Source organism: Macrobrachium nipponense, chromosome 27, assembly GCF_015104395.2.
Source record: "Macrobrachium nipponense isolate FS-2020 chromosome 27, ASM1510439v2, whole genome shotgun sequence".
NCBI lineage: Eukaryota > Metazoa > Arthropoda > Malacostraca > Decapoda > Palaemonidae > Macrobrachium > Macrobrachium nipponense.
The window spans coordinates 24,307,429-24,335,114 of NC_087216.1; the positions used below are offsets into that span (position 1 = coordinate 24,307,429).

General features: G+C 44.7%; 1 protein-coding gene across 1 annotated transcript in view; it reads right to left on the reverse strand.

Annotated features, from left to right (window-relative positions):
* The window catches only part of LOC135200629 (ataxin-3-like), a 237,658-nt gene that overhangs the window by 47,494 nt on the left and 162,478 nt on the right, over nt 1-27,686 (reverse strand). The gene's annotated exons all lie outside the window — the stretch shown is intronic.

Below are 27,686 nucleotides of genomic sequence, written 5' to 3' on the forward strand. Positions count from 1 at the left end.
CCTAAATTTTAGGACCCTAGGCTTGATTCGACTCTATTTTCGGCTACCATGTGGCACTTCTTCCTTCTGGCACTGCTCTGAGGTCCTGTGCGACCTCCTGGGCGCTGGAGAGGTCCGGGGAGGCCTCGTGCAACCGGACGAGGCAGGTCCTGACGGGCTCCTGGGGTGTCATCACCGACGGGCCGGGCAAGTACCCTGAGGCGTCCCACTGCCAGTGGCTCATCAAAGGTTGGTGCGATTTTAGTCGGTTTCGGTTCTCAGACCTATTTTCTCCTAACGTTAGATAATTGAATTCACTATTACTAGTTTCATTTTGTTCGTTATCTGTTCATAGGCCCATTTTATTGTAAGGTTATTATATTAATTTATATCCATTATTTTACAGAGATGGTTTATTTTAGGCCTACTGCCAGCTTAGCATTAAAAGAACCATTTTATCGTACTTCCAGTATTCACTTGACATGCTCGCAAACGATGCATATGAAATTGCTGTTAATCCTGCATTTTATTACGGAGGTCTTTAGGAATTATTATTCTTCCACCCAACTTAACATTCTGCGAAGGTTGAAAAAAAAATTAAGATTGACAGAGAAGTTCTTTTTGTTTTTATTAGGTAGCAAATTGTTCCAAAATAATGGAAATCAATATACAGTACAGTATCTTGCTTTATGTAGGACGCTAACCTAGCATCATACGAAATCAATACAAGGCCTGAAGTCCATAGAAGTTTAAAACTGGGTCACAGCCTGAGAAATGAGGTCAGAAAATGAAATTACTCTGCACAGGATTCACAGCCATATGTCTGCAAAAATGCAAGACTTTTTCAGAGAAATTCATGCACGTATCAGAATTCATGGCCATACGTCTGTAAAAATGCAAAACTTTTTCAGAGAAATTCAACTAACTAGTATTGCACGTGTGTGTCAGAATTCACGGACATGCACAGCCAGGAAAAACTGAAGACTACTACCATGGCCTGGTTCCTGCCAGTTACTGACCAGACTATTGACCGATTTTTGCTTATGTTTGTCTTTGTTTTTTATATTTACTGTCTATTGAACATATTAATTAAAAAAAAAAGAGGAAAACAAAAAATCATTCCAAACCTTTATCCCTTTAAAGTGAAGGGAAGGAAACTAACAGTTTGAATTAATTTATATTATGTTTGAAGACTTCCATGTGAATAAAAAAAAGGGGGGATCTAATGTTGGCATGTAGGGGAAACATCTTTGCAGAGAGATGATATTAAATATATCTCCATTTTGGAATAAGAATGTATTTGACCTGTGGAAATTTGTGCACTTGAAATTTTTTATTTATTTTTTTTTTTTAAGAATTTGTTAACCTCAGACCTAGGAGTATTGTTTTAATATGTTAAAGATTTTATTATTTTACTTGTTTTTATTATTTTTTGCTGGCAACCACAATACTATGAGATTGCTTTCTCCAGACTGATATGGCTAATAATGTTTTTGAATGCAGCATTGTCCTGAATATTGGTCTGGTGATTTTGCATTGTTTTTTCTGTGCATGCATGAAAGCATTCATGCTTCAACATAATTAAGCAGGTCTCTCAGCTGACGAGCATTAAGGTTAGCGATAAGATATGCAAGGTGAGTACAGCATAATGTAGTTACAAACACTGAAATATTGTATGGTATTAGTTTTAGACTGTCATGATGTTGCTTACCTTGGTGTGGAAGGACATCACTCCCTTTTTTAGGATCAGACATTTTGGTGAATACGTATAGGCATGTTATCAAAGAGTAGTAGAGATAGATAAACTTAAGAGATATTGCAAATTACCTCACTGAAGTAAACATGTTTTGTGAAGAGGCAAATTTTCAAAGTAACATCATGAATATTACACTTTTAAATCAGTGAAACCAACACTTAACCAGAATTATTTTTCACACATAAAGAAATGATGGTACAGTACTATTATAGAAATGTGCAGAACATCACATTTTCCAGCTAGTTTACTCCATCCAGATGAATAATAATTAATCATAATAATACACTAAAAAATTTATGCTATGCCATATACTGTACTTGGTAACCTCTTTTAAAACTCACCCTAACACCACATCATGTTTGCATTGCAATTATGCCAGTACAGGTAGATGGCAACTACCATAGTCTAATTCTAAGATGAAAACTAAATTAATGTGCATAGGTCAAGCCTGCTCATTTTGCCAATCCTTGATCCCTCTCCCCACACTTAGACTACTGTAATACATGCTAAATATGTTGAAAGAGAGTAAGAAGTAAATACATACATACTGGTACTGTATCCACAGTTTAGCATCTTAACTCTATTTCGGTAAAGAGGAGAGTTCTCTATGATGTTTGAACATTTTTGCTCTGTGGATGTGTATGGAGTGGTCTTCACATCTGAAAGACTAAGCTTGTAACACATTAAGAATAAATGATAAAAAATAGGCTTGTCAAGATTAGCAAACCCATTACGTATTTTTCAAGACAATTAAAAAATAGTGGGTTCCTGGAAATGCTCTGTATTTTTTTTCACATGCATTTGGGAACTATTTTACTGTGATTTTACAAGACGGTACAGTATTTTATTATAATTATCTTGAAGGCAGTATTCATGTTACCAGCAGTTATAAACTTTTTCCATAACAGGATCTGGAAAGCCACAATGGGAGATAGACATTTTGAAAGGAAGGTTAAGTGGTGCTGGTAAAGACATTTTAATTTTTGAGAATCCTGGAGTGTAAAACAATTACTATGAAAATTTACTTCCGAGTAGGAGCATAAAAGTAAGGTACTATTGGGAACCAGCTCGCGTACGTGACTGTCACTAGAATTAATGACTGTTAAGGGGGTAGTTCATAACTGCACAGCAGTGCGTACAGGTCTTTGTCTTGTGAAATGTTTCCCATTCAAAAACTTACAGAAGTGACAACATGGATTATCTGGGGGATTCTTGTACAGTGGTACCTCGAGATACGAAATTAATCCATTCCGAGACGGCCTTTGTATCAAGAGTTTTTCGTATCTTGGAACACATTTTACATGTAAAATGGCTAATCCGTTCCAAGCCCTCCAAAAACACCTCAGTAAATTATATTTCCAGGCCTAAAACACATGTTCTAGGGTTACGACGGAAGAAATATGACTCCAAAAAGGCAAAATACTGTACATACTTGAGTAATATTCAACTGCATATAATGTTCAACCCCATTTTTACTGCATATATTAGGATTTTAGCATATGTCCCTTAGCAATAAGCCTAGCCTATGTTAGCGGTTGCTACTGTAGCCTAGTCTATGATTCTGACATCTAAACCTAAGAGCTAAAAGCTTAGAATATGCCAATAAAATGTATAAATAATCAGTATGTACTCATTTCAAATAATTATTAATTAATCATTAACTATAATACACAAACAAACAAAAAACAAACCTTCCAATCGATTGTTTACATTCTCAGCTCTTACCCGTCTTACGAGTATCGAACAAGCGCCAAGCAATCATTTTTCCTAGCACACAGTAAGCCATAAATTGTTATTAGTATCTCTCTTCAACTAATGAAACCACCAAACAGTATAATAACCATTCATTTCTATTCTTTATTCTATCTTTACCTAACGGAGATACCGAGTTACTGACAGCTATAATGAAACATACGTAATACGTATACGTAACGTAATAATAAAACAGAAGAAGAATTCTAAAAAATGCGTATTTGTTGGCGGTCTGATTTATTTTATATTTTATGATATCTAATTCACATTTTTTATATTAAATGTATTGCATGTACTCATTTCAAATAATTATTAAGTAACCATTAACTATAATAAACAAACAAAAAAAAAGCTTCCAAACGTCTGTTTACATCCAGCACTTACGAGTATCAAACGATCGCCAAGCAATCACTTTTACACAGTAAGCCATAAATTTTCATTATCTCTCTTCAACTACTGAAACTACCAAACAGTATAATAACCATTCATTTCTATTCTTTATTCTATCTTTATCTAATGTTCTTTTTTTTATTAAATGTATTGCATGAAGACTAAGTTTTTCAATTTACAGCAACCTTTTACCAATAGAATACTTAAAGCACAAGGGGTAGATGCTGACCAATAGGAGAGCAGGACCTTATGGGGTGACTAGCATCAGGAACCAATGCGAGAGCGGGAGGATGGTGGCGAGTTTACTCAGTTGGCGGCGCGGGAGTTTTAAAATTGTTCTCGGTGGTCCGGGCGAATCTCGGGACTTTATAGCAACAACCTTTCGTATCTTGAAAACTTTTCGTATGTAGAGCAGTAAAATTTTTCGTATTGGCTTTCGTAACTTGGATTTTTCGTAAGTTGAGCCTTTCGTATCTCGAGGTACTACTGTATATTTAGATATTACATGGGTAACCCATACACATATTACCCATGGCTACTTGGTAAGTAGTAAATCCCATTCCTTAAACAGTATTATATTACAGTAGTAGGACTACATATATGGTCTCTGTGATGGGGTATTTGCAGGGCAAATACCCCCTTTTGGTGGTTTTGAATTATGAGATAAGAATATTAACTATTTTATTATTCCATCCTACCTACTTCTGAAGGAATGATCTGTTTTTAAATAATTCAAGTGGTATTGATGAAATCATGGATACTGATAAGTACAGTATTTGAGGTATGAGATGTGAAATTGCTCGAAATGAGAAATTTCGGAAGTTTCCTGTGCATTGCATTTTACTTTATTGTTGGAAATGAAAATATGAACTAAATCATTTATAACAAGATTAGAAAATGCTGAACTATAAAAAATAAGTCAAGATTTTGCAAGATGGCTATGTTTTACTTTTGTCAGTTTTTATGAACAGTAGAGGGTACCAAAGAAAAAAGAAATATGTGTGGTATGCGCTGTCAATATAACTGAATGGCCTGACAAGAAGGCATTAGAAAACCTGCCTCACCCATTAAATTATGTATAGGATTTTTTTTTCTACTGTTAGCCTACTGTATTATGACTTGTGTGTGGTATAAGCATATCTCTTTTGTTATTTTCAGTCTGCAGCTCTGTGTATAATTACTTACTAAACTAAATAAAACTCATTTCCCAAGGCACCACAAGATAATGCTGGATATGCTTAACATATAAATGGGCACTAGGTATTTGATGACATGGAGAAAATACTTTATTATACTTTATATTTTAAGTTAGTATTAAGGATTGTTTTTTAATTAACTTATATTTTTAAGGTAGTATTAAGGATTGTTTTTAATTAACTTTTTTTTTTCAGCATCCTCGCCTGGCCAGTTTATAACACTAAACATCACAAGTATTCAGAGTGAATGTTCGTACGACCACATTTATGTATACGATGGCAACACATATGAATCGCTTATGCTTGGAGTGTTCTCTGGTAGAACAGTCCCACCCCTTGTAACTGCTAAATCGGGGTTCATGCTTATCCTCCTGTACTCTGACACAAATTATGCATTGGATGGATTTGTTGCAGAATATTCCGTTACCGGTATGTACACAGGTTGTGCACAGAATTATTAATTTAATTAGATTTGTATGTACTCTCTATAGTCTTCACACAGGGCTTTTACATATATTCATGAATTTGTTTTGTTACATACACATAGGCATGTTCATTGCTTTAGTATAGGAAGTGAGGTTTGGAGAAGAGTATTCAGAGATTGGGGCACTGAATTTCTAATGCCTTTGGAATCAAACAGGTTTTAGGCAGGTAACTGGTGCCATCTATTGCTATAGAGAACCAGAACCAGGCTTTATTCAATCAATTTGCCCCATGTACAGCCATGTAGACATTTGATTCCTTTTAGTCTTTTGGATATGTCCAGTTTATCATAGTGAAGCTTGCTATGTGTCTGTGCTATCTCTATTGAGATGAAACTTGGGGCTAAAGGTAGTAAGATAAAATAACGATTAAGTGATTAGGGCATGGCTAGCTAAGGATAAGAAACTATAGGTGCAGTTTGAGATAAAAATAAATTTGTAAGAAGTGGCATGGTAAACAACATGATAATTTGGTATTTAATATGATTCTTATGTAGGAAATAAACAAAAAAGTTAATGAAAGACCAATTAGTAAACTTGACTAATTGGGACCGGAACATAGAATACATACTGTAAATGAGGTGAGAGAGAAAATCCCTGTAGTTCATTAAAACTTGACAACCAGAAGGGAACTACTTCCATAGGAGTGAATGAATTCTTAGAATTCAGTGTCCCCTTTCCAAACAGGTTTTGTTGCACACCCCTAGGCAGATTCTGTGAAGGCCAGAAGCTGTGTTGGGCTATCTTTATCCCTCTTTTGATGGAAATAGAGGGGATTACTGGAATGGAAGTTGGAACTCTTATCTGCCTGCCTGCTGCATCCATAGTGACACCTTGTCTTTGAGAAGCCTTAATCCTTTGACTAAATAGTCTGCTAACCTAATAGTGGTCAGCATTGTAAACAGCTGCAGAAACTAATGAGGGCTTTGTACTCTTTTGGCAGATCATTAATTAATATAAATTAGTAAGCTATATGGAATGGAGAACTATGAAAAAATGTTTTAATGTGTATTGTGTAAATATGAATATCAGAAAGTACTTTACAGCTTAATGATATGGAGTGTACTGAGTAAAAAAAGTGGCATAGAAATAAGAACTAGAAATCAGGATATAAAATATTTGAGGTTATGTACCTCTCAGTGGTTTACCAGGCAAACAAGTGTCATCGGAAAGCAACATTTGTTCCGATACGTATACAAACCCTCGTTCCTTTAACAATAGGAAGGTACTTAGCGGCAGCTGAACCGGTCGTAAGCTTCGAACAAGGGGGTTCGGTAGTTAACTACTTGTCCGGCAGTTGGCGGTCAGCTCGACTGCGAGGAGAGGAGTCACTTTGCTTTCGGCTGCGTAGATGGATGGACATGTTGCTCACCTCTGCCCGCTTCTTGTCGTATGCTTTGTTTGCTTCACTGCGTGAAGGCTTTTTTCTTTCCCTTTTACTGTGTGTATTTGTGCAAGGATATACATAAGTAGTACGTGTGTTTTTGTATACAATTACAGTGAATTGTGTGATTTTTGAGATTCGAAATGGAATCCCAAGAGCCGGAGAGACCCCCTCGCCCCCCCTTCAGCCGCAGATTGTGCCCTGGTGTGGAGGGCCGTAAGTGTGGGGCCTTTCGATTATCTGTTGAGGTTGACCCTCATGAGTTTTGTACTCTGTGTAGAGGGCGGGAATGCTCTTGCACCGAGACATGTGCTGTATGTGTTTTTTGGTCGGAGGAGCACAGGGAACGCTATGGGGGGAGGAAGAAGCCGCGTAAGCCGGCCAAGGAGTTGTTGGAGGGTTCTCCGGCTACGTCATTGGTTACGGACACGTCTTCGTCCTTTCTCCCTCCATCTCAGCTCCCTCGTATGGCTCCTTCCCCTTCGGAGGAGGTTTCTCGCTCCTTCTCCTCTCTCGATCAGTCGAGCATGGAGAGGGGGGGCAAGATACCCCCCAACAACCAGTTGTACTTGGGGTCCTCCATTTGCTCGGGGTAGGAACTGCCCCCCCCCCCCCCCCTGGGCGCGGGGAGGACCCCCACTAACTCACCTGACTTTTCCTTCCTCAGATCTGCTTGCCATGGGTGACGATCTCAGATGGGCCTGGTACTCGCTGGGGCTTCGAGGGACACAGACTGTTCAGGGGCTGCTGAGTCACCTGGTGAGAGGGTCCATGCCAGTAATCCACGGCCCGACCACCAACAGACTACCACAAGAACCGGTGTCCACCCCTGGCTACGCTGCTCCACCGCGACCTGTGTACACCCACACGTAGCCACGGTGACCCGACAGCTGCTGTGCAGGCGCCGCTGCCGGAGGTTATGATGCCCGCTGTGACGTCGCCACTTGGTTTTTGCTGCTCTTGCTGCAGCCCCGGACTTCCGGTGTCCCAAGAGCTCTCCCCTGGACCTGCCTCTTGTGCAGAGGATGCTGTTGGTTCCTGCCCCACCTCCTGTTCCTGAGTATGCTGCCGCTCCAGTGCCGGTACCAGTTCCTGCTGCCGTCGTTCCTGCCTGTGGTGTTGCTGCACCCACCCCAGGTCCTTCCAGACAGGTGCAGTCGGGCCCTGTTGCTTCGGCACTGCCCCAGTTCCGTCCTGGATGGAAGACCTGACGGTGGTGCTGAGGAAGCTGACGAAGAAGAAGAGGAAGGTGTCGTCGTCGTCTTCATCGTCTGCCGCCGCTTCCCCTTCAACTTCCAAGGCCCCACAGCCAAAGAAGAAGAAGGTTGCCTCCTCCCCCCCACCGGTTGGGACTTCCGCCGGTCCTCCTGTTCCTTCGGGAACAACGGGCCCGTCTCTCCTTCCGTAAGGGGAAGAAGAAGACGGGGACCGGAGGAACCGCCGGGAACACCGGTACCTCCTCGCCTGGCGCCAGAGGTTCTGCCTTGGCGCCAGGTACCATCTCGGCCTCTCGTTCGCGAGAGTTACCGAGTGTACGGTCACCTGCAGATCTTTCTTAGATGTGTTTTTTGTCTGATTTCTCATTGATGTTATTAGGGGATTTGGATGAGCAGAATAACCGTCGCATTAAGTCCTCATTAGTTTTTTTCTGGATATTTTCTGGCAAAATGACTGTTTTTGGCTTCTTGGGCCTCTTTGGAGTAAAGCCCAATTGGCAGATTAAACTGTTCAATCACTGAACCTCCATGAATAAGAATTCTATGCAAACTCTGAGGCATATAATACCAGTTGTACTCTTCCACATAAATTTTAGCGGTATCGATGCAGAAGGATTTGAATGCTGTGACATTTATATCAAACCCAGATGATAAAGTACACAAGATGATGTGCAAATTTTTCAGCAATTCTATCTTAATTTCAAGAATTTCACTTGATGTTTCAGCAAGCTGAAAAAATCTTCTAGCCATATTTCCATCATTTGACGTCCCAAAACCTGACTGTTTTGGCATATCAATCACTAATCCTGTCCTATCATGAAAAGCTTTTTGTATTTTCGATTTTTGTTGTTGAACCTTTGCTTTTTCTTCTTTTGTTCTTGCCTGCCATTTCTTTATAGGCAACTTGTATGACAAGTGTAAGCAACATTCCATAGATCTTATCCAGGCATGTAATGTTGATAGTCCATACATGATGCCATCATTTGACAGGGGTCTCTTTGAAACTTTCTCTATGTCATTCATTAGCTTAGGTGATGCCCCACACAAAGTACAGCATTGCATTGAGTTGGTGACAAGGGATAAAGAGGATGCCACTTTTCCATCTATCATTGTAATGCTCACATCATGAATGACGCTAACATCGTTTTTAACTTGAGTTGGTCTAAGTATATGGATAGCATTTTTGAAGTATTGCTCTTCTTCCACTAAAACCTGTGAAGTTTCCTTCATGAATTTGAACCTTATAGGTCTGCAAAAAAATGGTGATGAGGGCTTATTATTTTTATTTTCCATTAGATAATTTTTTCCCATTAGCTTCTGTCTTTCCACTCAGCTGTAAAGGTACCTTACAAGTTACAAATAAACAGGACTCGAAAATTACATCTCGTTCTTGGTTATCACTTCGAATCTGCTTGTAAACACTTTGACCAGTTGTACCATCAAATCCAACATTACAAATTAACTTTAACTGCTTTATTTCTAAATCTGTTTCATTCAAAGATACTACTTCAAATATTCTCCTTGTTGTGTGGTCTAATAAATCTTGTAAGGTCACTTCTGCAGAATAATCAGTTACTAACCAATTTTCAGGGAGAAGGTAAGCACTCTTCTTTGGCAGAACGAACATCGTTGTAAGAAGGAAAAACTTTTGATTTTTTCTCAAGTGTTTTATTCCTCAAATTTTGATAGCTTCTTTTGAAAGGCACAGTCTAAGATCAATGCCAGAGCTTCATTTGCAGAAAAAAAACACTGATATTTTCTGATGAAGTACATTGGTTTTCAGTAGAAATTTGGGCTAAAGATTTAGCCATTCTTGATTGTCCCTTCTTTCTTAGAACTCTTCATGTAGCATATGTGAGCTTATGAGGAGATATGTTAACAAGCTCTGCAGTTTTCCTTCGTTTTGTTTTCTCGGATGAGCCCTGAAAACTCTCTGTTCTAGGTCGTCCTCGAGATTTCTTAGGAGTTTTCATTTTCTGGGTTTTGATACACTTTAGCATCAAGCCAACCTTGGTTACTTACTTAGAAATAACTTTCTGGTTCTGTTAACAGTTCTCCACTTAATTCTTAAGTTTTTCAGAAAGTTAATCACAATATTTGTTGCTATAGTGTCATCACGTATAATATTTTCAATCTTTCCAAGCAGTTAATTATGTAGTTTACCATCATGAAAACTATGCTTATGTCCATTCTTTATCGCTTCACTAGCTTCATTAAACAGATATTGGTTAGTACATCCATTTTCATGCACCTTGTTATTGTCCATATATCTGAAATAAAAAGATATAATGGCTCATTATTACTCTTAAACCTGGTATCTTCATCTTTTGATAATATTTTTTTTCATAGTTGTCCAGACAATTATATTCACTGTAAAAAAAGTGGCAGTTAGTGGCAAAAAGTTTTTCCTCCTGTTGTTTGGGACTTAATTATCTACCAACCATTTAACACCATTGGGAATCTTTGCAAAGCTTTGCAACCATTTAACACCATTGGGAATCTTTGCACAGCTTTGCAATTTTTTGTGCTCTACCATAAACTTTTATATGCCTAAAATTTTCAACAAATTTTGAGGGACTTATATCAACAACTGTTGCACCCAACATTTAGATCATAAATATAAAAATCAAGACCTTTAATACATTCAATAATGAACAAAAAAGTAATTTTTATGCATTCAACTTACCTGTCAGATATATACTTAGCTATAGACTCCGTCGTCCCCGATAGAAATTCGAATTTCGCAGCACATGCTACAGGTAGGAGGTGATCTACCGCCCTGCCGCTGGGTGGCGGGAATAGGAACCATTCCCGTTTTCTAACTCAGATTTTCTCTATCGGCCGGAATGTAAACATACGTTTGCAGTTCCTCCTGATTTGGATTTTCGTGTTCATCGCCATCGATCTCTGGCTATCATTTGCAGGAAGTACTGGGTCTTTGGTTCGGCATACGTTTATTAACTGTTTTAACGAATTTGGCTTCGAAAATTTTGAAGAATACATTACGTGTAACTACCGAAGTTTTCGGTAGACACTCACATAGTTTGCAAGAAGGGAAATATTAATATTTATTCATTAATAATGTGTAATAAAAGTTAAAATTGATTGAGGCTAACTTCCTTATCGAGGAAGTCAGAAAAACATAGAACTAGTTACGCTTCCTTTAGAAGTTTTATAGCTCTCGTACTAACGAGCAGTTAGAGCATTAACAGTACTAGTAGTGTTGTATCCTCATCACTTCTTACTTTACAGAACTACAAATTCATATTGCAATTTGAAGATAAAGGAATATAGCTCCAAATGCGAGCTATTAGAAGGTAAGAAGTGAATTAGTGTTCCCCCATTGCAATGGAGGGTAAGTCTGATCGGCTTCATCTCGCTCCCAGGAGGCCTAGACCTCTTCCAAGCTCACAGGCCCAGAGGAGAAGGAATGTAGAAAGCCTTATGGAGGTTATGGAGAATCCCCACCGATCAGGCGTCCCCTCGGCAGGTTCTGTAGAACGTCCCAGACTGCCAGGGGATAGCCTATTGTAAAAGGCATCCTAAACAGTGTTTCCCCCTTATGGTTAAACCTCCTTACCCTCGGCGGATGAGGAGAAGGAAGATTCATCGACGAAGATTCTTATGAATATACAAGATAATCTCATTTATGCTATGAATAAAGAAAGATGAAAATTGGGTGGATATACGTAGTGTCATTACAAAAGCATAGCTTCATCTAGGCACCAGGTGCAAGTCAAGTGTCAGGTGCCTGCCGAGACGTCTACCATGATGAAAGATCCTCCTAAAAGCGCATGAAGGAATGCCATGGGGAAGGCACTAGCCAAAGGCCATACCACGTTGAAATACCGCTTCTCTTCCGATCAACAAAGTTCAGTAACGTGGGGTCTGGTCAGTACTGGATAGGTGCCACAGGATAGAGCAGTGACGTCACAGTCTCCTCAATGATAGAAGTCCTTTGCCTTTACAGAAAGTGAGGTCTAAGGAAGAATTACCTATGAAAGGGATTAATCTCCTTCTGATCTTCTCGAATTGGAAGAAGTTTTAGAAAACGAGTCTCCAATGAGGAAATACTTTCGAATTATAAAATTCTTACAGCACTTCTACTAAAGGAACCAGGCACCAGGCTCCAGGATTTCCAGCTTCTTTGTGTTGGAAGATGGAAATTAAAACAGGGTATCCTCTTGAGATTTGTCACGGGATCAGTTTTTCCTCTGACGGGGGGCGCGAAATGTCGCACAGGCGGCTGTCGCCCGTGTCAGGATGTGTCTGAATCTGTGGGAAGTTTCTCGGGAAGAGAACCCAAGAACATACTTCTCGTGACAGGACTCTAGTGGTCGCATAAGCGACTTCGTCTCTATCACAATGGTTTGATTTGGAGAGAAGTTTTTTGTAGGATCAGCCTTCACCTGCCAGGTCCTCAAGATGTCGCACAGGCGAAACGTAACCCTTGTCAGGATGGAGCTGGTTCTACTTTAAACCCTTCACCTTATGAAGAGAGGTGCTCTCCTCGGGTAACTCACTCTTCTCCCAACATTATGGGACAAGAGATGGGAGATATCAGACTAGGAAGTCAATGAGGGTGCAGGTCTTTCAGCTTACAAGACCTTAGCAACCCTTTTATTGCAAGAATTCGTAGAGTCTCTTGAGGTCTTCCACCCCTCCTTCTCCTAGTTCGTTACTTTTAAGAGGATTATACGTCATCCTCTTCTGTATATGTGCAGCAAACCGGTTTTCAGAATGAGAACTTTGCAATTGTTTGGAGTTGGACAAGACTTGTATGAGCTCGCATTATTGATTAGAGGCTTTTCAAGTAATAGAGGCATAGATACAGCATTATGTCCATGGATAGGAAGCTTGAATGATTCTCTTCGATCCTTATTTCTCATTAGGATCTCCTTCGTCTAGTACTAATTCGTTTTATTGACGAAAAGAACGAAGTTAGAAGATTTTACATTCTCTCTCGGCCTCGGCGAGGGAAGAATGTAGTAGAGAATTCACCTTAAGACTACGGTATGATCAAGTCATATACACATACTGAAGTTAACTCTATGGTTGACAACTGAATTCCTAGTATCCTTACAAAAGTTTTCCTAGTTTAATTCTGTTTACCGCAATGTAACAGAATTATAGAGATTCTTTATGGCAGAAGTTGTTTTCCCTGATCTCAGGCTTTCTGGAAGCATATGTAGAAAAGCATAATCGTATTAAAGAACGAAGATTGCTCAGGATAAGTTCGATAAGTCTGTTGGGAATCATTTTCTTCGTGGCAGAAGTTGTTTCCCTGATCTCAGGCTTTCGAGAAGCATGTGTAGAAAGCATAATCGTATTAAAGAACGAAGATTGCTCAGGATAAGTTCGATAAGTCTTTTGGGAATCATTCTCTTTGTGACAGAAATTGTTTCCCTGAATGGACTATATATTGTCCATAAAAAGTTTTTTTTTTTTCCTACTGAGAACGGAATAAACATAGAAAGGCTCAATGCGCCAGAAGAGCCAGCCTGGCGCAATGCGCCAGAAGCGGAAACGCCAGAAGCGCCAGCCTGGCTCATTGCGCCAGAAGCGCCAGCCTGGTGCAATGCGCCAGAAGCGCCAGCCTGGCGCACGCCACCCTGGTGCAATGAGCCAGAAGCGCCACCCTGGCGCAATACGCCAGAAGCGCCAGCCTGGCGCAATTTGCGCTAGAAGCGCCATCCAAGATAATTTCTCGTTTTAGCGAGTTATTAACCTTACCTTAGAGTTCACTAGCCTCTTCGACAACAGGCGTAGTAACGGCAAGTTTCGTTACTGATTTCGTTCCCTGTCTAATCGAAAATGGGTTCGATCCCAAGGAACTATGAAATTATTTATTTTAATCATTTAGGCCAATTACACAGCTCTCTCATATCACAAAGAGGATCAGGAATCTCTTTTTTTCGCCCAGGTTCGCGTTGACAAAAGAGAACCTATTTGGAAATCAGACACGGAATGTTACGATTCTTAAGAGATTCGCTGCAATATGTTGCACGTGTCCGTGAGAAACTTCTCGATAGACAATAAGAATTGTTAACTTATGTCTAGCATCTATTGGAGAGAGTTGTAAAAAACCTGAGAGAAGTCTTCTTCATAATCACTTCGCAAGGTGGCCAAGACGACCAGGCTTCCTATAGATTACTTCATTATTCTTGACCCAAGAGATGTAGCAATTTACGCCATCTTTAGTTTAAAGAAAGGGGAATAAACTTTAGTCTTTTTCCCCTAAATATAAATTCTTAACAGATGTTAAGATAAAGGGCGTCAAAGGAAGAAAGATGATACCTTTATGCTTCATTTTTGGCCTTAGATATATTGGATTCACAGAGGTTATAACGTTCTTCTCACAGCATGTGTCATAAGAAATTTCCCAGAGAGTCTGGAGTTTCTATTAGAATCCTTTATATAGACCTGTAAAACCTCTCCACTCTGAGTCGGTCTGCATGCAGACTGACCAGAAGTAGACATAATAGATTTTTTCAAGGTAAAAGGCAAGAGTCATGGTAAAGAAATAGACTTGCTGCAGATCTTGCTGGTTGGAATAGGGAAGCTGTCCTCTTCCTATACCTCTGTGAACCACATACGGGTTTTTTTTTTCTTCCCTTTCAGAGGGAAGAATCACCTTTGTATATATCTTCTATCAACAATGCAGTATAAGGTTATATTCTGTCTCTGCAAGGAGAATTAGATATAGCGAGAGAATTAAGATCTTCGGGATCTTATACGATACCTCTATACGATAAGAGTAGGATATCATGCACTTAGTATGGGATTCTTTTTGTTTGGAGGCCTCAGATTCCGTGTTCTGACAAGATGGAACTGCTCCTCATAAAACTTCTTTCAGAAATTTTATGAGGGAATTCCTCGTTTCTCTCGGTCCTATACGACCAAGAAGAAAAGTGAATTTTTTGTGCATTGGAATCTCGCATCAGATTCTACGGAAACTCGGCAATGGGTTCTTGCCAGCATAATATGTCTGGCAAAAGAACTAAAACCCTCTGTTCCTAACTCAATGCTCCAGATAGAGTTTCGTTGTTCAGACAGGGTCCTTACGTTTTCATCTACAGAAGAAGAAATGGTTGAAACGTTTGCCTACAGAGTTTTTGGAATGCGATGAGGGCTCAAAATGCTGCCCAGTTGGTACTCAGAGCGATATATATAAAGAGCTAAGCTAAGATCAGGGTCCGCCCAATTTCACTCTGAGTCTTCCTTCGACTTCCAGGCTCCTTCCCTTCCTTCGGGCAAGGATAGGGAATGATTCTACAACGAGAAACCTCATCAACATTGAAGAAGAGATCTCGGTACCAACAGAAGTAATCACGAAGGAACCTCTTCGGAGTAAGACTCTTATCTCTCGTACTGTTAGATTTCATATCATTTATGGATGTAGTTGACTACTTCTCCTCCCCTTTTGCCGGAGAGGCCGAGAGCTCAAAGTCTCCTAATAAACTATTGTGGTTGTTTAGGACTTTCGGACAATGTAGCGCCAACTAGGCGCTAAATGCCAGAACCGGCGTAAAAAATGCCAGAGGCAGACAGTCCCAAGAATCACTGTCATTGTCTGGTGAGGAGAAAGAGCGGGCCTCCAACCTGGCTTAGATTTCTAGAGGCGAACAAATCGGACAGATAAGAGGGTTCGATGGGGACATCGACAGACATCCTCGAGACTCTAACAAGCTCGAAGCTCTAGCAAGTGGGAGCAACCAGCCAGGCGCCAGAGGCGGAACGTGCGCCAGCCAATGCGCGGAGGCGCCAGGCTGGCGCAAGGAGCCAGCCAGGTTTTCGCGAGGCGCCAGGCAAGCGCCCGAGGTGCCAGGCCCGAGGCGCGAGGCGCCAGGCAAACGCGAGGCGCCGGCCAGGCTCTAGGCTTCATCCAGAAGAGATCCATTTCTAAGAAAGCCCTGGTCTTCTTTGAAACAATGTGATCACTAAAACACTTCATGAGTATCTTGATGATTCCTTCAAACAGCTGAGAATTAAAAGCGAATGAAGTGAGAGCTTTTATGAATTCTTGTTCTTTCCATAACAATATGTCATTAAGTACATATTAGCTGTCATTTACGGGAGATGCAACTCTGGGTTGACCTCCCATTATACGAAGGATGTCAAGTTGACCTACGAGAGATCCGTCTCTCTGGTTATACGTGTCTACGGATACGTTGCTGGGATAGGGAGCCGACACTGATCCTTAACTAGTGAGTTAAATCTTAATTTAACAGAATTTTTTATTATTTGGGTTGTTTGAAGGGAGTTTGGGGATAACTTTTTCAAATTAAGCACTAACCCTCGTGTGAGATCAGGTGATCGGAATCGGTGTTGTGCTCCTTAATTATGCCACTAGGCATAGGTGTTTTGTCATGTAAGTGGATAGGACCCCTTTGACAAATAACCATTAGATTCTGTTGAGTAAGTGGATAAGACCCCATTGACAGATCTACAAGAACTCTTAGCCATAGGTCACATCCTCGCTGAGGCTCTTGAGACGAAGCAGATTCCTAGCAATAGCTAGGAGGTCAACCCTTCGTCTAATCACATAGGAACCAAGGTTTTATTTATTTATTACCTACAACGTATGTTGTTTCCTGTCTATTCAGTAATTAGGCTGTCTCTTAACCCTCCGCCAAAGGTGCCAATCGGCTAAGTATATATCTGACAGGTAAGTTGAATGCATAAAAATGTTATTGTCATGATACAATACGTAAAGTTTTATGCATACTTACCTGGCAGATATATACGATTAATGGCCCACCCAGCCTCCCCTCAGGAAACAGTGGAAGAGAAAATCTGACTTAGAAAACGGGAATGGTTCCTATTCCCGCCACCCAAGCGGCTGGGGCGGATAGATTTCAACCTCCTACCTGTAGCATGTGCCGCGAAATTCGAATTTCTATCGGGGACGACGGAGTCTATAGCTAAGTATATATCTGCCAGGTAAGTATGCATAAAACTATATTGTATCATGACAATAACATTTTGAAATATGACTACCACAACACACCTTTCGTAAACTGTGGCTAAAGAAACAATAAATTGTTTTTTGTATGGAAAACAGTGTGCAGCCAAGAACAGCTTGTTTAGTCATGTTTAAGCTTGTAAAACACTGATACTAACAACTACTTGCAATCTATGATATTGCATTCCTTTGTCACTAATGTATGTATTTTTTATTTTTATGATCCTCATGATAATTTGGAAAAGTAAAAGATTTAATTTTGTCCACCTGCTGGCCCACTTTGGATTGTAGTGAATTACGAGAAGTCAGACCCTCGAGCCCAAGCAGAGGATGAAGTACCTGGCAGCTGATCGACACGTAGCAGGGCGAGTCTTCCCCGCAGATTCGCGGATCAGCATGGGTTTTCAGGGCAGGGGGGCAGCAAGACAGTTCCTGTCTCTACAGGAGCAACCAGCTCAGCAGTGGCAGGTCGTGATCGGTCACCTGTCGTCTCTCGCAAAAGCTAGTCCCTCGCGGACGTCTTCACCTGCGGTTTCTTCAGCGGAGATTAAAGGTTTAGTGTTGGTCACAGGCAAGAAACCCTCCCTTCTTCCCCGTGTCCCTCACGGAGGAGGTGAGGCAGGACCTAGCCTGGTGGCTGGACGACGGGAAACTCGTAAGAGGAGTGCCTCTTTGCACTGGGGCCCCTCCGGAGATGTTGCTGTTCTCAGACGCATCAAGCAAGGGATGGGGCACACACCTGGAGGAGTTGCTGACTGCAGGCGTGTGGACCATCACGACAAACACCTTCACATCAACATCCTGGAGCTCAAGGCAGCGTTCCTCGCTCTCCAAGTGTTTCGGGATCAGGTGATTGGAACCGAATGGTCCCTTCATCCAGACGTGGCGGAAAGGCTCGTCAACCTGTGGGGGCGTCCAGGTCGTGGATCTGTTCGCCACCCGGCACAACAGAAAACTTCAGGTTTTCTACTCTGTTGTGCCGGACCCATGGGCAGCTGCAGAGGACGCTCTTCAACATCCATGGGACAACCTCTTTGTTAACGCCTTTCCCCCATTCTGTCTGATTGGCGAAGTGATCAGCGCCTTCGGATGATCCTGGTGGCACCCAACGGCTTGACCTGCTGGCTCTGCTTGCCGAAGCGCCGAGAGAGATTCCCCCCTGGCACAACCTCCTGTGCCAGCCACATGTAGAACGGTACCACCGGTCCGTCAAGTCCCTGTGTCTTCACGGTTGGCTGTTATCCACCATCTCTTGCGAGCGAGAGGCTTTTCTCGCAGCGCAGCAACAGAGATGGCTGGATACCTCAGACAGTCCTCTGCAGCTGTCTACCAGGGGAAGGGGTCTGTCTTCTGTGGTTGGTTTTGTGGACGGGGTCTCTCTCTCTCTCAGAGCCACTCTTCAGCAGGTAGCGGATTTCCTCGTCTTCCTTCCGCCGAGAAGAAGCTCCTCTCCGTCTCCCGCAGTTAAAGGATACAGAGTCACCTTGGCCCTAGTCCTCAAACTGCGAGGTGTGGATATCTCCTCTTTCTTTCGAGATCTCCCTCCTGATGTAGAGCTTCGAGAGGTCTTGCCCGCCACCCAGGGAACTCAGGCCCCCGGGTGGGATGTGACTCTCGTCCTTAGGAGTTTGACTTGCAGACCCTTCGAGCTACTGCGAAAGTCGTCAGACAGGGATCTGACCCTCAAGACCCTCTTCCTGCTGGGCCTGGCATCGGCGAAGAGAGTAGGGGAACTTCATGGTCTTTCCTTCGACGTCAAGCATTCCAGGGGATGGGGATCCGTGACACTCGATTTCATCCAGAACTTCGTAGCGAAGACTTAGAATCCTTTGGTCCCTGACGACCGGTTCGAGTTTTTCACGAGATCCCCTCCCTCAAGGATTGCACCTATAATGATGCGGATGAGATGCTGCTTTGTCCTGTGAGGGCGCTACGCGCTATCTGAAGAGAAGAGAACTCGGCACCGGCAGCCTGAGTGTCGATGCCTCTCGTTAGCACCGGGGTTACCAAGAAAGAAGTTTCCAAGAACAACACTTTCTTTCTGGCTGCGTGAGGTGATCAGGAGGGCTTACGACGCGGATGGTAGTGACGACAACCCGTACCCTTTCGTCCGAGAGCCCACGAAGTCAGAGGTATTGGTCCAACCCTTGCGTTCCGCAAGAACTTCTCCCTGGCACAGGTTCTGAAGGCAGGGGTTTGGGCCTTTAACCAGACCACCTCGCTTCATTCTACCTTCAGGATATTACCCACAGGTCCTTGACACTTTTTCCTTCGGAGCCATGGTGGCTGCTCAACAAGTTTTGTAGTCTACCCAGCACCCGAGCGGACCGAACAGCATCGCATCCTTATGTGACTGCATGAATGGACGAGTGACAGAGGGTGTGACTGGCTCCTCTTCCTCCTTCGTTCTTCTCCTCTACCTGTGGGCAGAGGGCCGCGGTCGTCACCACGCTGAACAGGAGGCCAATGCAGGTAAGTTACACAACTGAGCTCCATCCTATCCCTTTCAGTAGGGATAGGAGTGTTTATCCGCCACTCCCCAACAAGGGGAGGAGTGGAAGCCAACAAGAGACAAACCCATGACTTCATTTTGGCTCTTGAAGTAGGACACTAGTCTTGCCTTTTGCTATTTATAGAGAGGTGCTTGCCATCCCTCTTATAAATTTTGGTCCAGATGTCTGACCACTCATCCTGCAGTGCACACCCCGGTCAGCTGGGCAGAGGCTAGGATCCCTCCCTCTGCTCTTAACGACCAGGGGGGGAACCAAGGTAGGACGAACACCAGTCTGTTCATAAGACTCAGACTCCACCCACCAAGAAGTGAGTCTTCCTATTGTTAAAAGACCGAGGGTTTGTATACGTGTCGGAACAAATAACAATTTGTTGAAAATTGTATTTTTCCTAACTATATACAAACCTGAGGTCCTTTACATATAGTCCCACCTCATGCCACCCCACACTCTGCGTTTCCTGGGCCTAAAGCAAAGTGACTCCTCTCCTCGCAGTCGAGCGACTGCCACGGCCGGACAAGTAGTTAACCCTCTATGCCAAAGCGGTAAAAAAAAAATTGTCTCCCGTGTGCCGGAGGTGTTTCAGAGTCAGCGCGGAAGCGGAAAAAATATTTGTTCCGATACGTAATACAAACCCTCGGTCCTTTAACAATAGGAAGTAGCTAGCAGCAGCTGGAACGGTCGTAAGCTTCGAACAAGGGGAGAACGGTAGTTAACTGCTTGTCCGATCGTCGCGCGCCGCGCGACTGGGAGGTAAACAAATCACTTTTGCTTTCGGCCGTGTGTGGGAAGGACGTGTTCGCCATCGCTCTGCCCGCTTGTCGTTTGCTTTGAGTTTGAGTATTTGTTTCTCTTTCTGTATAAATCAGGAGTGATTGTAAGTACTTTTTCACAATTCTATTAATCTTGCAATGAGTGAATTGGAAGAAATGGAGATATCACCGCGCCCTCCAGTCGCCCGTAGAGTGTGTCCCGGGCTGGAGGGGCGTAGATGTGGAGGGTTCAGGTCATTCGTTGATGTGGACCCCCACGAGGTTTGTACTCGTTGCCGGGGGCGAGAGTGCTCCCGCAACGAACCTTGTGTAATATGTATGAATTGGTCCGAGGCGCAGTGGGTGCTGTACGAGGGCAGGAAGAGACTTAGGCCGGCCAAGAAGTCATCGGAAAGTCCAGTGACTCCTTTGGTGACGGACACTTCGTCCTCTTTCCTGCCTCCCGGCCAGCCCCCACGTTTCGCGCCTTCCCCTGCGGGGGGGGTAGCGGAGTCCTTTTCCTCTCTCGATCCGTCGAGTGTGGAGGAGGGCGCCCGCTACCCGGACGTACAGCTGTACTCGGGGTCTTCCGTCCGCTCTGGGGGGGGTATGTTTCGCCCCCCAGGTTGCGAGGACAAGCCCCTCCAATTAACCCGACTGTTGCTTCCGCAGGTGTGCCATCAGTGAAGGACGACTTGGGACAGGTGTGGGAGTCGCTGGGACTGCAGGGAGTGCCCAGCATCCAGGGGTTGCTTCAGCGGTTGGCGGGGTCGGCGGTGGTCACTCATGGTGCGGTGACCACCACTACTACCTCAATAACGACACCAGCGTATGAGATGCCACCACATCTGGTATATACGCCCCATATAATGTCGGTGACACCCACGGTGGCGGTACAAAAACCCATTGCTGCCGTGCCAAAGAGGACGGTGCCACCACCACCTGGATTTTTTCCTTTGCCGACCCCGGACTTCCGCTGCCCCAAGAGTACCCCCCTGGACCTGCCGCCAGTGCCACGGATGACGGTGACTGTCGACAGGACGCCTGGCTCTCCCGTGGTACCTGCCGTGCCTGCCGTACCTGTTGCCGTTCCAGCTACGCTTTCCCTTTCAGATCGGCCTGCACATTCCCTTTCAGATGTTCCTGCCGTTCCTGCTGTTTCCCGGACCTGTTCCTGTTCCTTCCGCTGACTGGGTGTTGCTGTAACAAGGCTCAGGTCTTTCCGGACAGGTGCAGTCGGCCCTGTTGCTTCGGCAACTGCCCCGGCTCCCTCCTGGATGGAAGAACCTGACGTCTGTTTCTGCGGAGCCTGGCGAAGAAGAAGAGGAAGAGGAAGAAGGTGTCGTCGTCGTCTTCATCGTCTTCTTCGTCGTCTGCTGCCTCTCCTTCCCCTTCGACTTCTAAGGCTAAACAGCCGAAGAAGAAGAAGGCTGCCTCCTCCCCCCTAAGAAGACTCCTTCGGATCTTCTAAGGGCCCGGCTCGCTCAGGCGAGCTGGGGAGCTCTTCTGCTGGTCCTCCTGTTCCTTCGGGAACGGGGGCCCGTCGCTTCTCTGCAAAGAAGAAGGTCGACGGGGACCAGAGGTGCATCAGCTCGGCTGGTGCGTTTCCCTCACTGGTGCTAGCGGGGTTTTCTTTTTTGACGCCTAAACCAGGTTCCGTCTCGGCCGCTTCTCGTTCGCGAGAAGCACCGAGTGGACGCTCTTCCAAAGAGGACCGTCCAGCCAAAGTTTTGACGTCCGAGCTTGCTCGCCGTCAAGACAGCGGCGCGGAGCAGAAGACTGGCGAGAGTCGTGCACACGACTCTCGCCAGGCCAGTGGACGCTCTCGCAGCGATCAACTGGCTGCTCGGGGCTGACGTGACGGTTCGCTGACCGGCCACGGGTTGAGGCGAGGAAGGAGTCCCCACGGCCGCCGGTACCAGCCACGGCTGGTACCAGCGGTTTGACGCGCCGAGAGGACGCTGGCCGGTCTCGACGCGAAAGGGAGCCTAGCAGGTCACCCGTCCGCCGCTCCCGATGGGACCGGGCGGAGACGGTGACCAGCGGCAGCTCGCCTGACGCTAGAGTCGTCTCGACGTTCTCAGCCGAGCCAATCGCCCCAGGCGAGCGGCGACGCTAGGCCTACTGCTCGACCGTCACCGCGGGTTGACGATCAGCAGCAGCCCTCCACGCACGCTGGTCCTGCCAGCGAGCGAGGGGGGAGCGTCAGGTCTGCCTCTCCCGGTACCTTCAACCTCCTCGGGCATACCGGGAGGAGCGAGGTACCGAGGGAGCGATCACGAGAGGTGCGCCGCTCGTGACCCAGCTATTGACGCCGTACGGCTCAGGCACGGTCTTAGGACCGACCAGGACGTACGCGCAAGTAGTTGGAGGCGACCGTCAGGGGTCTGTCGCTGTTCCTCCTTCTGAAGGAGGTAGTATCGAGGGATATGCTCTTGCTGGAGGGACTGGACGGTCCTACTCCACAAGACGCTGTGAACGCCGCCCGAAGATACAGAGGACTTCGGCGGAAGTCATTAAGCTGATGCTCTGCATAATGACCTCGCGGAAGGATCGCCGCTACCACCAGCAGAGCCCACGTCCCGGCTCGAGTCATTTTGGGGTCCCAAGAGGAGCCCAAAATGATGATGGGTTGCCACGATCAGAGCTTGCGGACTCAGTCCTGGATCAGTGGAGAATCTAGCGTCCCTCAATGGAACGGGAGGACTCGCGAAAATCCGGACGGTCCTCTAAGCTGCTGTCCTCTCCTCTACAGCGGCAGAGGCGATTCTACGTGCCATCGGAAGACCCGATACTGCCGAAACAGGTTAACCCGGAGTTAGCGAGGCTGACTCCAGGTGTGTCCCTGCAGCAGCTCCTGTCGGAGAACCTATGGTTCTCGCAGCAGGAGGCACTTGCCCTGGAATCTACCGCTATGGCAGCATTCCAGGCAGTTTCCTGGTTGGATTTGTGGTCCCTCACAATATCCAAAGTAGCGGCCGTCTCTGGGAGTTCTGCTCTCGAGACGACGCTTCTTTTAGGAGACTGTGCCAGTCTGGAGGAAGAGCAATCTCTTACCTCGCCCATCAGACTGCTAACCACCCTGGGCCAACTTGGTTCTTCGACGTAGGGACGCAGTCCTTACCCGAGTGACCAAGGGGGGCCGGGGGCCCGGGCGTGAGGCGGCACTCGGATAACGAAATGGACCTCTTAGGAGTTCCCCAGCTCCTCTTTCCTGGAGAGATAGGTGGACGCTGCGGTGGAACGGCGGCGCACTGACGAGAGTGACCGCTTAGTCCACCAGGCAGTCTCGAAGGTTTCTGGGCAACCTCGAGTAACTGCGGCCAAACCAAAGAGCTTGGCTAGCGCTTCCACGGCGGCGAAGACGGTTGCACCGTCCAAACCCCGTGTGAAGACTCCAGTTGTTTCAACTTCTGCTAGAGGAGGCCGCAACCAGCCCTCCTCCCAGCCCTCCTTTCCCCGAGGAGGTGCTGGAAAGAAGTCGAAACGAGGAGGGAAACGCTAGGGACGGCGTTCCCCCTCACCTGCTGCCGGAAGTGGGGGGTGCCTGGCGAGCCATTGGGCGACTTGGCAGCGCTACGGCGCGAGAACTGGATAGTAGACGTCCTTCGGGAGGGGTATCTACTACCCTTCGAGTCTCGGTCCCCCCCTCATCTCCAAACCGGTCCCATCTACAGACCTATGTCCGGGGATCAGCAAAGGACAACGCTCTTCACAGGAGATCAAGACCATGCTGCGAAACGAGCTGTAGAAATCGTGGGGAGGACCAGTCACCCGGGCTTTTACAGCCGCCTCTTCCTAGTGGAGAAGGCATCGGGGGGGCTGGCGTCCGGTGATAGACCTCTCTCCCCTGAACCGCTTCGTTCGCACACGCGGTTCACGATGGAGTCGCACGCTCAGTGCTCGACTCGATCAGGGGGAACGATTTCATGCTTTCAGTGGACCTGAAGGACGCGTATTTTCAAATACCCATCCATCAGTCCTCCAGAAAGTACCTCCGCTTCATCTTCGACGCCCTCTTTGATTTGAGACTGCCTTGACGAAGTTATGCATTGTTTTCAGCTGACTGCTGAAAATGCATAGCGGCGCAAGAGGGCTTTCCGAACTGGAGAAATATCTCCCAGTTCGAATCCAAAAGTCTCAATTTTCCTCTTACTTAAATTTGTTTCCTGTCTTCTACTATCTTTAACTCAGTTGCTCAACCTAGCTGTCCCCCCCTTCTTCACTAAAACCTTCTTATGGGTTGGGCAGGGCTGGGCTCTTGCGCATTGGCTCTTTCTTGATCCAAATGGCAGAGACTGTAGAGGTTTGGTCCGCCTCTCGAGTATGTTTGGACCCTGAGGATGTTGATATGATTTCATAGCAATATCCATCGGGGCGGAAACTACCTATGGGGGACTTGCCTGCAGGAATCCGGGGAGGTATAGTCTCTACGGTAGGACTCTCGGCATTCTTTCCGTGTGCCCTCTATTGTACATGAATGGGGATGATTGCATACTAGTTATGCCCTCAGTCCTATCAAGCGGGTTTTGCTTACACTTGAGGCCACTCATGTTATGGTGAGCTATCCCTTCGGGGTAGGGTAGGGAGTGGACATATGGGGAGTCAATCTCTTGCTGAGTGTCTTTGGTGAGAGAGGGGTTGATGCGGGGGGGGGCCTGGTTTTTCTGCCTGATTTGCAGTAGGTTTTTCAAATTTCTGCTTAAGGATTAATGAATAACGACCCTATGATAAACTCCCTCCCCCGGACAATGCGACCTCCTGACACTACCCTCCTCTTCGACCTCTGGCACGGACAAGGACAATCCTATAGAAAATTCAATTGTACAGAAGACGACCATGGCAAGACCTTGAATGTGGCTATGGAAAGTTTCTAGTAGTGGTGAGAGAATCCTTTATGTTGATTCTCTCTCCTCAGATTTAAATTGTGTTGCATTTATGGAAATGTTTGGAAGATATGGTGAAATTAAAGTTATTAAGTATTGTGAAACTGAAGATTTTGCATATTGGAGGGTTTGGATTGAGTTTTACTACTCATAAGAATGCCATGAATGCTTTCAAGTGTTACATAAGGAAAAATTAAAGTGTGTATTAATACTAAAATGCCCCAGAATATTGAAGTAGATTCCTTTTATCCAGCTAGAGTCAGTCAGGAAACTTCAGATGGGAAACGTAAGGTGAGGACACCTCTACCTGCCAGGTGCTGATTGTTTCAACAAAATACCACTTTTGTAATCTTTTCCACTTCAGGAAACATTTAAAGAACATTGGTAGGAGCAATGACCAACTCAGATATTACTAGATTTGGAAAGAACAGTTTTTTGGTCCATGCAAAGTCTTATAGACAAGGTCACATGATCTCTAAACTGAAAATAACTAATATGATAAAAGAGGTCAAACCACACTATAGTTTTAGTTATGCTAAGGGAGTGGTTTTTAGTCAAGACCTATATGAACTGTCTGACGAGGATTGCTGGAAATGTGTGATGATAAAGTGTGGAAGATTTTCAAGGTTCCAAGGTCAAGAATGATTATTTTCACTTTCACTAATGATGAAGTTCCTGATTATGTATATGTTGACAAGGAGAGATTTCATGTAGACCTTTTAAGCATAGACCACTCCAATGCTTCATATGTTTTGGATATGGCCACTCGTCAAAGGTGTGTACTCGAAACCAGTTATGTGCTGCCTGCTCTTTACAAAAGCATGAAGGCGAATGTTCTAATCCAATATTATGTATAAATTGTAAGGGAAATCATAATGCAAGGCATAAGGAATGTGAGTCATTTAAAAAAGAAGTGGAGCAGCCTAGAGAAAGCTCATGCTGAACATCTAAGTATTGGCCGGCAAAAAGACCTTTTGTTCCCAAGACCTCAATATAGTGATGTAGTGAAAATTGGAAAATCGAATAAAAATGATCAAACTAGGATGCCAACTTCAAAGCCCAAAAGCTTCAGCTATCCCCTTCTGAGCTCGAAGTACGTTCAGCATCTCCGCCTTCACCCAAGAAGGCCCCTTTGTCCCCTCCCGATGGGCCTCCTCTGGCTTCTGGGAGGTCTCTCGGGCTTCTGATGTAGAAGCCTCACAGGCAGCTTCACTGCCTGATCTGGGTATGTCCCAGAATGACACCTTAATCAGTGCACCTCATAAGGCTCAGGTGCACGCTGCAGAGACGGTGCCTCTTAGAAATAAGAGACCCCGCACTCCTTCATCATCTCCACCTATATCCCCACACCATAGTAGGGTTCCCAACCCGAGAGGAAATAGCAGGTCTCTTGAGGATCTGCCAAGTTCTATGAAACAAAGACCAAGACCAAGTCTTTCCAGACCAGCCCAATCCAAGTCCCAAAAAGTAAAAAAAAAAAAATTAATAGTAAATAATGGGGCTAGTCAGTGGAACATAGAGGTTTCCATTCAAACAGAGAACAGGTCCGGGTCCTTTTCAAGGAGCATAATTTAGCTGCCCTTTGTTTGCAAGAGACTAAACTGGTAATGTTTCTCCTAACTGTGGACAGAACTTTATTTTTCACAGATCTCCACACCTGTAGGTGAACGTTAAATCATGGTGGTACATGTATTATTGCGGCCAAGTCATTACCACAAAAAGTTATCAAATTAGACTCCATACTGCAAGCTTGTGCAACACAGATTTTCATCAATAAATGGGTCACTCTGTGCTCTCTTTATCTAGAACCTGGCCTAGAAACTCGATTGGTGGACAGAGCTGGCAATCCAAGACAATTAGAGGTTGAAGATTTGCAATCACTTTTAGACCAACTACCTCAGCCTTTCATTCTGATGGGGGATTTTAATGCAAAACATACTTTGTGGGGGAGGTAGGTGTGATCACCGTGGACTTATAATTGAAAGATTAATAGATTGCAATGATGTAGTTTAATGAACAACGGTTCTCCTACAAGGTTTGATGTAGCCCATAACTCTAGTTCAGCAATTGATCTTACAATATGTTCGTCGTCATTACGATTAGATTATAAGTGGTCAGTGGATGAAAATCTCTATGGAAGCGACCACTATCCATCCATCTTAATATGTACAAAATATACCCTCCCCATCTTACCCAAGTGGAAGATAAAGGAGGCAGATTGGCAGCTGTATGAAAAATCTACCCAAGTCAATCGTAAGGCCAATGAATTTCCTTGCCCCTCAGCTGCCTACGAATATCTTGCTAGTATTAATGATTGGAGGGGCAATGATGTCAATTCCTAAAACATCAGGGAAACCCGTCGTCCGACTGGTACCTTGGTGGAATAGTAAATGTGCCTTGAGTAGGAAAATTGCAAG